This window comes from Pinus tabuliformis, chromosome 2_2 (assembly GCF_031772625.1).
Source record: "Pinus tabuliformis cultivar Carrire ecotype Pingquan chromosome 2_2, CPIR1, whole genome shotgun sequence".
NCBI lineage: Eukaryota > Viridiplantae > Streptophyta > Pinopsida > Pinales > Pinaceae > Pinus > Pinus tabuliformis.
Genome location: NC_142300.1, coordinates 1,244,299,890 through 1,244,311,352, shown reverse-complemented (window position 1 = coordinate 1,244,311,352; position 11,463 = coordinate 1,244,299,890).

The window sequence follows — 11,463 nt, the reverse complement described above, 5'->3', positions numbered from 1 at the left end:
AGAGTAGACAATGAGGTACAAGGGAGCCCCGCTTTACTTGCATAAGATGATGAGGTAGTAGGCAGAGCTAGACAAAGCATGGATTTGAATGTTGATCCAGAATTATGAGCAGCTCGCCCTGTTCGTTAACAACATACAGGCTTCATATGCACAGTTGTATAAGAGCTTGGATGTCATGGTGAGAACGCACAAGATTTCGTCAATCGATTCCCTTAGTGAAGCTAAACACAAGAACCAAGTCTGACTAGAGATCGATGAGTATATGGAGAAGCTAATGTTGAAAAGTGGCAATAAGAAATTGCTGAAAATAGAAGTGCTAAAAATAGCACTGCTAAAATTAGCAGTTTGGGTACCAGTGCTGGATTGGGCAACAGGGAATGAAAAATGGAAGTGCTAAAAATAAAAGGTCTATTTTTAGAAGTTCAGTGTGGATTCCTATTTTAGTCAGTCCCTGGACTAGAAATAAGAAGTAAAATTCGAATTTGATATTAATAGTAGTTTGAAAATTAATTAATTAATTCAACTTGAGTTAATTAGTTAAGGAAAATCAAACTTGAAGTCTATGTGAGGACATGCAACAATTTATCTGTTAATTGAGGAATTTATCCATCAGTTAAAGAGATAAGAGTGAGTTGTAATATTAAGTTGTAATCAGTTGACTTAGTTTAACTTAGTCAAGTCCAGTTATATTAATTTAACAGGTTGTTAAATTAATGAGAGTTCAGTTAGTTAATGCTTACATGCATGTAACTGCTGTATTTCAGATAACTGAGTATTCACTCATGGATAACTCATGCATGTCAGTTCAGACAGAGACCCAGTTGAGCTCAGAGAAGGGACAATGTACTATCAGTTGGATGAATATTTTTCCTATAAAGGAAGCTCATCCATGATGATGATTTATCTCCTTCAGGTTTGTGCAGTTAGCTCAGAGGTTAGTGAGTGTGTGAAGAGGCCAATTCACACATGTGACATCACTGGACCCCAAGGAAACTGCACAAGGAAATAGGAGGCTTGGAGGGCAAAGGAGAAGGTTTGTGAGAAGCCTTTGATTGTCTATGAGCAACAGAGGGATTGTACTGAGAGATGGAAAGCTTCCGAGCTAAGGCTTTGTGTAATCCGGACTATATTTCCACTTGTATGATAATACAAAGATGAGGTTTTAGGCAGGTGGTTTCCCCGGGTAAATTCTTCTATGTTATGTGTGATTGATTCCTTCTTATTAGTTATATGTGTTCATGCTTGATGTTGCTCATGGTTGATTAAGCTTCCGCTAAATTGTTTGTAGAAGTAGATCAAGTGTTTTGCTTTAGTACATTACATTACCAGGTGATCTACAGGTGGGAAATTTCTACATGGTATCAGAGCTAGCTGATTTGTAGAAAAATTCTACAAAATTTCTACATGGTATCAGAGCACAGGTGATCAAGCAAGAACAATATACTAGCAGGAGAAATTCGAAGTTTATTATTCGGGATATAGATCTCAAGTTCTTATCACATCTATTTCATCGATGGCGTTCTATGGTCTGAGGCTTGAGCATGCCCTTGTTGGAAACTCAAACTATATAGCTTGGAAGGATCACATGGAGGCAGTTTTGGAAGATAATGGCCTTAAGGATTTCATTGATCAAGAAATTCCTAAGCCTACTGACAAGACTGAGTAGGTGGAATGGAGGAAGTGTGTGGCTAGAGCTAGGAGAATTCTCTTGGAGGGAGTGCGAGATCACATTGTCTTGAGCCTCCATGGGAAGGAGACTCTGCATGCAATGTGGAAAACATTGAAAGATTTATATCAGAATAGCAGTGATCAGAGGAAGCTGGCATTGAAGGACAAACTTCAAAAGATCAAGTGTGAAAGGGATGAGACGATCTCTATGTATCTAACCAAGCTCATCACATGTAGGGATGAGCTTGCAAGTGTAGGGGTCGTGACATCGGATGAGGATATGGTGAGTCTAGCACTCCTTGGCCTTCCTAAGAGCTGGCATAGCTACCAGGACTCGGTGAATGGAAGGGAGAAACTGCCATATTGGGAACGACTATGGTCGGATTTGATGCAGGAGGAGATCAGACGGAGCACCAGAGGCAGTTCTTCATCCATGCATGATGAGGAGAACTGCGCCTTAGCGAGTAAGACGAAGAAAGGGAAGGAGAAGGTTTCTCTTTCCAAATCCAGTTCTTCCAATGATGGGAAGAAGGTTGACAAATAGAAAGTGCGATGCTTTCGTTGTCATGAGGTGGGCCATTATGCTGCAAATTGTCCACAGAGGAAATCTAAGAAGGGATTCGGGGAAGGATCTGAAGGTGAGGCACTTGCTTCACAGTTTGAGTTGGATTTCACACTCTTCGCATGCATGGTTTCATCCATGGTGGGAAGTGGTTGGTTTCTTGACAGTGGAGCTTCTTTCCACATGACCGACGACAAGAGTTTGTTCAGTACTTTGGAGGAGAAAGATCTCCAGATACTCATAGCAATGGGTAATGATGAGAAATATAGTGTCTCAGGTGTAGGCACGGTTATTTTTCAGAGGGAGCATGGATCTCGCCTTACCTTGACCAATGTCAAGTATGTACCAGGATTGAAGAGAAACTTGGTGTCGACTACGATGCTGGAAGACAGAGGCTATGATGTAGTCTTTAGTAAGGGAAAGGTTTTCCTTAGACACATCATCACTAGACATGTGAAGCAGATTGGTTCACAGATCAAGAACCTGTATGCTCTTGAGGTTCAAGATGCATGCAAAGCCTTGAGCAGCAAGGAAACTGATGGAGACTTGGTGGTTGAGAGGGAGGGTATATTACCTCTCAACATGCAGAGCCAAAAGAAGTCTCCGACGATTGTGGAGGAGCCACGACTGGTGTAGCAGCTTCAGGAGGTTGTGGAGCAGCCACAATAGGGAAGCTGAGTGGAGATCGAGTAGAGACATCTACTCGTGCAAAGACCTCCAGTAGGGGGAAACTTCAAGCCAGGTGGGCAGCGGGATCACATGCAGCCATACCTCTAGGTATGAGGTGGGGTGATATAGAGTGATCGTCCCAAGGAGGAGGGCAGGATCCTTGAGGTACCCAACCTCTTGGATGAGACCTTGCTACGGGAACCTCGATGTGGAGTAGTAGGAACTGACTGATTGGGTAGAGACAAATGTGGATGGAGTGGTAGAGAGAGAGATAGTGCAGGGAATCCTAGGACAGCACGGAGCATGCAGGCTGCAGCAATGCGAGAGGCACAAGTGTGTTGCACAGTGCAGGGTAGCATAGAGAGGTGTGCAAAGGTGCGAGACACATGGAGATGTTGCAGTAGCGCAGAGGTCAGAGAGGGAGCACTTTTCAGCGGCAGGTAGAGCTTCAGCATCAGAGTATGTTTCTAGCCCAACAGAGAGGTCAGTTGGGAGTTTTTTTGTTCCAAGAGTTACTGGAGAAACCACACTTAGTAGATATGTTGCATTCAGAACATTCAAGAGGTACATGATCGGGTTCGAGAGGAAGCCTTTCTTGTTGAGAGGGAGTGTTGAAAAGTGGCAACAAGAAATTGCTAAAAATAGAAGTGATAAAAATAACAGTTTGGGTACTAGTGCTGGATTGGGCAACAAGGAATGAAAAATGGAAGTGCTAAAAAAAAAAGGTCTATTTTTAGAAGTTCAGTGTGGATTCCTATTTTATTCTTTCCCTGGACTAGAAATAGGAAATAAAATTCGAATTTGATATTAAGAGTAGTTTGAAAATTAATTAATTAATTCATCTTGAGTTAATTAGTTAAGGAAAATCAAACTTGAAGTCTATGTGAGGAATTGCAACAATTTATCTATTAATTGAGGAATTCATCCATCAGTTAAAGAGATAAGAGTGAGTTGTAATATTGAGTTGTAATCAGTTGACTTAGTTTAACTTAGTCAAGTCCAGTTATATTAATTTAACAGGTTGTTAAATTAATGAGAGTTCAGTTAGTTAATGCTTGCATGCATGTAACTGTTGTATTTCAAATAACTGAGTATTCACTCATGGATAACTCATGCATGTCAGTTCAGACACAGACCCAGTTGAGATCACAGAAGGGACAATGTACTATCATTTGGATGAATATTTTTCCTATAAAGGAATCTCATCCATGATGAGGATTTATCTCTTTCAGGTTTATGCAGTTAGCTCAGAGGTTAGTGAGTGTGTGAAGAGGCCAATTCACAGATGTGACATCACTGGACCCCAAGGAAACTGCACAAGGAAATAGGAGGCTTGGAGGGAAAAAAAGAAGGTTTGTGAGAAGCCTTTGACTGTCTATGAGCAGCAAAGGGATTGTACTGAGAGCTGGATAGCTTCCGAGCTAAGGCTTTGTGTAATCTGGACTATATTTCCACTTGTATGATAATACAAAGATGGGGTTTTAGGCAGGTGGTTTCCCTGGGTAAATTTTTCTATGTTATGTGTGATTGATTCCTTCTTATCAGTTATATGTGTTCATGCTTGATGTTTCTCATGGTTGATTAAGCTTCCACTAAATTGTTTGTAGAAGTAGATCAAGTGTTTTGCTTTATTACATTGCATTACCAAGTGATCTACAGGTGGGAAATTTCTACATGTTATCAGAGCTAGTTGATCTGTAGAAAAAGTTCTACATGGTATCAGAGCTAGCTGATTTGTAGAAAAATTCTACAAAATTTTTACAGCTAAGGCAAGAGGCCACCAGGGATGCCTTGGAGCTGAGCGCACATAACATGCGGAACTACATTGGTGGTCCTGTCATGGTCAACACCATGTTGCATATGATTTAGGATCAGTTGGACACAGGTTCCAAGACCATATACGCGGAAGCTATGGAGGCAAGAGTCCTTTATCAGAAAGACACCATCAAGAAGTTTGGGGACATCATCATCCAGTACCAAGCTTGGCATCAGTACATGATGGAGAAGTGCTAAGTGGAGGTTTTCGAGTTAGTCTTTCCCCAAACTTTGGAGTCATAGTGTTTTGTTTTGTTAAGCTGTCTCTAACCTATTTTTTCTCACATGGTTACAAGTGGAAAATGTATATTATTTGTAAATATGTTGTAAGTGAAATTCCAAGTGTCACTAGTGGAATGTGAACATTTACTATGTAATGCAATGAGTTACTTGTAAGGAAGCTGAAAAGCCATGAGGGTAGTCAAAGAGTCACAAAGGGGAAGGTCAAGGGTCACCCCAATATTTATTATAAATAGAACCTCATAACTCATAAAATAGGCTTTTGGGAACCAATCTTTTGGCTAGGCTTAGGATTAGAGAAGGCTTGGGAGTATTGTGACAAGCCTTGGCTTCTCCACAATGTAGAGCGAGTATAATTATTTGGAGTAGTAGGTGTTCATGATTGTAATGTTACACTATTGAAGCTAGTGGTCGTCGATGGTGTATGTATAATTGGAACTTTCATTTAATAATAATGTAACCAATCCAACACGTTTTCATGCATATGTTGTTATTGTAGTTGGACTATTTTGGTTGCTTTAGCAATGTATGATGTTTAAATTACACATTTTCTTATGAAATATTTTGTATGCAATTGTAAGGATCTTGTTGAAGTTGAGTTGTTGGATTAACCCGCCACTTTATTTTGTGGACTATTCCGCATTACATCTTGTGATGTCATTTCGCTTGTGTGTTCCTTTCAGGTTGCATACTATTACATGCTTCTAAGGGACACACTTCCTTTTCCCCTTTGTGTGTTAGAACCCCCATGCATCTCACTTGACTTCCTGCAAGGTCACACACTTGCTTCGAGCTAAAGTCATCATGCTTATCTCTGCACTCTACCACAGTCAAGGCACTATATTACCACCCACCGCCAGGAATCCTACTCCAAACGGTATGAGGTCTAGTTGGGACTTCTTACTTGGGAGATCCCCCTGAATATTGGCAGGTCCAACACCGTCAACGCTTTTATCGCTAGAAGGAGGTCCAGATGACAGGATGAACCCTCAAATTCTGTTTCGAATCTCTGCACAACATTCATGACTTACATTATAATCTCAACCCTGGCATGTTTCTTTTCACACTCATGATTTCGAAGTGTCGGAGGATGTCATAGATGAATTGTCACGTTTTAAATATGATGGTGAAAATGGAACATCCCCGTTAACTCACAGAATCTCCCTTTTGGATTTCTGTGATAGGAATGAAGTCCCCTCGAACAACATTGCCTGTGCGTTGTTCATTTACATGTTCGAAAGGCACGTTAAGCAATGGTGTCTCACATTGCCCCCAACCTATATATACTCTTTCAAACATATGTTCAGGGAGTTAGGCAGTGCTTTTCTTCTTTGACGACCGTAAAGCACTTGATCGAAAAATCTTAAAATTGTGAAAATCACCTGACAAATCTGTTGCACTTTTATGAATGCTTTCGTCATCTCTGTTTTGAACTTCCAGAAGATGAAGTTGATTGGAAATTTCTGACTAAAATATTTCAGTATCTTCTTCACATCTCGAAAAATATACATGAGTTAGAATCTTTCAAGTCCTTCCCAGCATACCTCGGTGTTATAGCTTCTAAATATGGGACGAACAAGGTTGCTGTCCCAAATGAGCCTTCGTCCCCTTCTCATCAAACAACTCTGGCTCTGCACGACGAGGTGGGTGAAGTTGCGAACCTACATGTTGAATTGTCACCTCCTCCCACCCCACCTACTCTTGATTTTTGCACAGAAGTGGACTGCAAGCTTGATGGTTGTCACATGGTTTCATCCCCTCGACCTTCGTCCACTGGTTACTTTGGTCCTCAATATTTTGGTGTGTTGTGTTCATTTGTTCCGGACTTCACATGCGGTGTTCACGAGGATCAAGTTATGGATGGAATTGATGTTGGGAAACCAACCTACGCTATCTTTTTTGATGAGTATGTGTGGGAATATGAACAAGAAGTTGTGGTGAAGGATGACCTCCTTTTGTCTGCACCTCATCCGCTTTATCCTGACACCTTCCGTGATTCTTCCATTTCTAATTTTTCTTGTCAAAATTTATCCCCGGAAGTTTCCACTTCCAATCATTCACAGAACATGTGGGTTGCCAGTTTGTCATTTGATTACATATAGGGAAAATATTTCTTCCCGAATCCACTTGGTCTATCATCTTTCATTTCCATAAATTCAAAGGGTGAAATTTTTTGTTTCTCATCAACCCCTCTATATGATTCGTCAGATCATGAGGATGCCGATGTCCATCTTGAATTTTATGATTGTGTCTGTCGTGATATTTTCACTCATTCATTTTATCACAATTATGATCCACCTACTATTGATATTTCTAAGCCATCGTCTTTGATGATCCATCTTATGATGAAGTGGAAACCCCTCAAGCTGCCAAGGCACTTCAACCTGAGCTGATGGTTATGTCAGGTCAATTACACTTCTGATCATAAACATGTTGAATCACCCCAGGATCCTCATCACTCTCTTGTTCACATTGAAAACTTATCTAATTTAAAATTTTCGCATTCTCCACCCGAATCACACGATCCTATTGCTCATGCATTGGAGGAGTCGTACGTAGCGAGCAATGTTGCTAAACGAGAAATTTCTTCCTTTTTCATGTTTTCTCTTTTTCGCATTCGAAAGAGTGTACATCCTTGTCGTTTGCTCGCTGTGTGACACAACACCATGATACATCTGTAGGGTGCCTTTCATGTGCTTTCAATCTTTTCATTTATGTAGACGCATCCAAACTTCGAACGTTTTGGTTTTCATTTCTTGTTTATTGGTTTTCTTGAATATATTTCTTATGAGTCACACCATAACTTACATGGGTCAACCAATGCGTTGGTGGATGAATTGGAAATATCACTTCACATGAGTTGCCCATGTTCTACTTAGCCTAGGAGTAAGAGTAGTGTTTGCTTTCTGTTTTGTTTGCTTACTCTATTTTTCTTCTTTCATTTGCTTATTTGTTTGTTTTATGCACCTGTAGGCTTAGTTTCCCCATGAAACCGTGTTTGGCTTCTTGAGACAAGCAGGGTGAAATACAAGAGGACTTGTACAACTATGAATATTTGGTTATTTTTTTATTCAATATCCTTATGAATCTCTTACATTTTTTCAGTCGATGATACGCTGATGGAAAATACATCCCTTTCAGAGTGAATCTTGGTGAAATCACAACACTTTCACCTTTAACTAGTATTTCCTACTCTAATAGGTTTTCTATATTCGGTTAACCGTTGTCAACTCAGTCAAGTAGAGTAAGGTGGGGGAAAACCTTAAAAAGTATGTCAGAGGTATATAAAAACATCCTTATCTGAAGGGACTACCTCTTTTACTCTCAATAAGTCGAGATCCCTCTTCAACCTCATGAAATAAATAAGTCCCTATGCACAATTCTTTGAAAAATGAAAAATGAACAAATAAAATAAAGGTGAAAGAATAGAAAGGCTTCTTGCGTAGGGAGGTGAAGCAAGTAACTCTATCAGGGTACTCTCCAGGCTTGCTAGTAGCGGTAAAATGCTTGTGTTCCTGAAGTGACCCCATCAGGGTACTATCCAAGCCTGCTAGCAGTAGAGCAACACCAGAGATGAAACTAAAACTATGACGGTCTATACTACTTGTGCATAGATATACCCCTCAACCCCAATCAAAACAACTCAGTTGACTTGGCTTGGTATGTATGCTACTGATGAAGAGAATGGTAAGGACTACATCTTTAACTCAAGCTAGTGAAGAAGACATGAGAATCAAATAATCGAACAATACTTTTGGAAGAGTTATACTTGCTTTACATGAGACAAGGTCCAAATAGAGAGTTGGAGTTCTACCAACGTGTCGCCAATGTTGTAGTGGCTGCAACCGCCCTCCATAATTTTTCCTATACTTTGTTTTGGAGCCTCCCTCCTCAAGAACAACAACTCATCTCGCACTGACCCGGGTAATTTTCCTTTCATTGAGATTTATCTTTTGCATGTTGGTTTGTGTTTTCTTACTTGCTTTGTTGTCTAGCCCACAAGCCAATCTCTTGACTTGGTTTCAACACGATTCCGGGCTTGCCTTAGTGAACTTCACAATCCTTGAGGGCAACCAAACTTGCTCTCAGGAATTTCATAGTCCAAGCCAGCAGTGAGCTTTCAGCTCCAAAATTGCGCAGAGCCAATTGATAGCCAACCTTCATTTGGGAAGCTGCATAGAGCATGAGAGGTAGCCTAGAGTTACTCAACCCAGATCAAAAGTTGCTCAGTGCATAAGCCATAGGGTTGCACATTCCTTCCTAGAGCTGTATAATCTCTTCGGGAAATGCATGGCATCTTTTCTTGGAAAAGAAAAAAGCATCCATAGAAAGTAGGGATCTGTTATTAGTGTTTTGATGGTGACATGATTCTATCTTTAGAAGTTTCCACTAGGTATTGCTTTTGTCCTTGATCTCAGGCATGCACATCAAGAATTCCAATTTTTCTCTATTTGATGTAATAGATGCCTCTAGATATCATTTGTATACTCGATCATCAAGCTCTAGCATGCCTAAGGAGATCAAGGAACCTTCGAAGCATCGTTGTCACTTTTCCAGGTGAGTTTGCTTTTATCGTCTTTTACTGCCTTTTCTATTGCTTTTTGCCTGTTTAGCTTGTGAGAGTGTTGTTTTACTTGTTTTTTTGAGTGACTGTTGCCGTTTTAACTTTTTTTAGCTTCTAGAAGCGCTGTTTCAAGTTTTTCATTGCCTTTCCTAAGTGTCCCATGTATTACTTTGTTTTTCACTAATGTTCGTCGTTGTGGCAACTCTCTCCACATGCTTCATTCTCCTTCTATTTGATTGATCCCCACACTTGTTTTACTTGCATGCATCATCACTCAATCATATATGCACTCAACATCACACCATCCTTCATATATGCTTGATTGCACACTCCCCTTGGGAAAATATGGGCTCCCCTTGCACAGATCTCACACTTCACTGCATGCACTGCTAAATTTGGGAGCTCAATGCCTCTGCCTTGGCTTTTGGAATTACGCAAAGCCTATCCTGGCCTAGCTCCAACTGCGCACTACGCAGTTCTAGGAGCCATCCTCGTATCTTGGTCACTGAGACTACGCAATGCGCAGTCTCTCCCAAGCTCTCCCCCAGACTGAACTTTGCATTGCGAAGTTCCACTCATCAAGCTTTCATAGTGACTGCTGGGACTAGAAATGCACAGTTCCCACAGTCATTCAATCACCTGTTTTGGTCAAAATTGTGTAATTCCTCTCATTAGATTCCCTGATTGCTGCTTGATCATGCTATGAAGTTAGATTTATAAGAGCTACTGTTTGCTTTCCATGAGTGTCCTTTCTATCCCGTAGTACCACACTCGTGAAGCATTTCTCTCCAGCAGTAATTGTACCATGGCACCAAAGAAATCTTCTTCAGGAAAGAACATTGGAAGCAGTACTGGGGTACTATTTGAGAAAGTATGAGTTAACTTGCCAATATACGCAGGAACTCAACTATCCATAGAAAAGGAGTCAACATTAACATGGAAGCAAGTCTAGCAACAGTAGCAGAAAGCAACAATCCATTACAAGATCACAGAAAGAGGAAGTTGCTGACATAATACAGGGAGAAAAAGGTTGCAGAGTAAAACTGTATTGCATCTTCATGCAGGTAGATTTGGCAGCGGAAGCAAAAGGAAGTAGGGGACAACAACAATAGAGTGGAGGAAGAGAAAAAGAAAAGCTTGTACGTAGCAGAACTGAAGTTGTAGGAGATGGAGAAGAATTTGAAGGAGGAACTGTTACACAGTAATTTGTCACTGTCCTCATCTCAGTCCCTCTGCTATGTCATGTGTCAAATAAACATGTTCATGTCTTCCTACCAATGTAAGGATATTATCAAATGCTTTCTAATGCTGAAGACTGACCCTTTTTTCCTAACTTTTTGCATTGTCGCTAGTAAACCCTTAAAATATGCGACGGTTCTCTGTCATGCACTATATCGTTGTGACTTCATCGCTAGTACCCAGTTCATGACCTGCGACGATCCAGTTTTGGCGAATTTGTTCAAACAGTCGGATTTTTGGATGTTTGTAGAGCTGGTTGTTGGGTCAGTTTGGGTCGCCTTTCCGCCTCTGGGATGGTGGTTCCGCCCCTTGTGCTACCTTCCTTGAGGATAAGCTCCCTCTCCCTCATTTTATGGAGGCTCCTCCTCCTATAAAATCACTCACCATTGCTACGATCTGCTAGCTTTTTTAACTAGTTAGTAGTTCTTTTGGTTGGGCAGTGTTGCTAGTGCTTTTGAGTTTGATAGATAGCTGGTGTGGGTGTGATAAGTGTGGGATTGTTGATAGCTTATGGAAGGTTGTGGAGTGCCCTTAACTTTGTGTAAAGCTTATGAGTGAGAGAGAGGCATTGTATGTTGGGAGATTCATCCTTGAAGAGTGAATGCTGGAGAAACATACTAGCTGGACCCTCTGAGAAGGCTTGCGACGTCAAGACTTGGTTGTAAGCTTGCTCTTGATTCATTATTAATACAATAAATGGTGTTTT